The sequence below is a fragment of the Buceros rhinoceros genome, unplaced genomic scaffold, assembly GCF_000710305.1.
Source record: "Buceros rhinoceros silvestris isolate BGI_N320 unplaced genomic scaffold, ASM71030v1 scaffold9127, whole genome shotgun sequence".
Taxonomy (NCBI): domain Eukaryota; kingdom Metazoa; phylum Chordata; class Aves; order Bucerotiformes; family Bucerotidae; genus Buceros; species Buceros rhinoceros.
Window position 1 is genome coordinate 17,077 of NW_010422855.1, and position 376 is coordinate 17,452.

At 54.5% G+C, this 376-nt stretch overlaps 1 protein-coding gene across 1 annotated transcript in view; it reads left to right on the top strand.

The window, feature by feature from the left end:
* The window catches only part of LOC104497003 (lethal(3)malignant brain tumor-like protein 3), a gene marked incomplete at its 5' end in the record, with an annotated part of 26,167 nt that overhangs the window by 16,605 nt on the left and 9,186 nt on the right, over positions 1–376 (top strand). The gene's annotated exons all lie outside the window — the stretch shown is intronic.

Sequence of the window (376 nt, forward strand, 5' to 3'; positions counted from 1 at the left end):
AACCAGGAGTTTTGTATGGTTGCCATGGGACTGTGCTGGGCTGGCTGCCCACCCTGCCCATGGCCTGGCAGGGCGGGGGGTGAGGGCACAGCACATGTTAACTGCTGTAACCCAGAGAGATGTTTCCCATCTTGTTCCCATCCTCTGCTTTGCTTCCTGTTGTATAACCAGGCAAGTCCCTGTAGGAGCATGACTCTGCACTACTCAGTGATCTCATTAGGGAGGGGTGATTTCTGCCTGGTTTTTGCCTTGATTTTTAAAGCTCCTGTCACTTGACACATGAGGAGGGAGTTGATGTCTGGAGGTAACATGCAGCTTTCTTGGCCAGGGATTCTCCTGGGAAGCCCAGGCCATCGGCTGGGCTGCGGACTGGCTG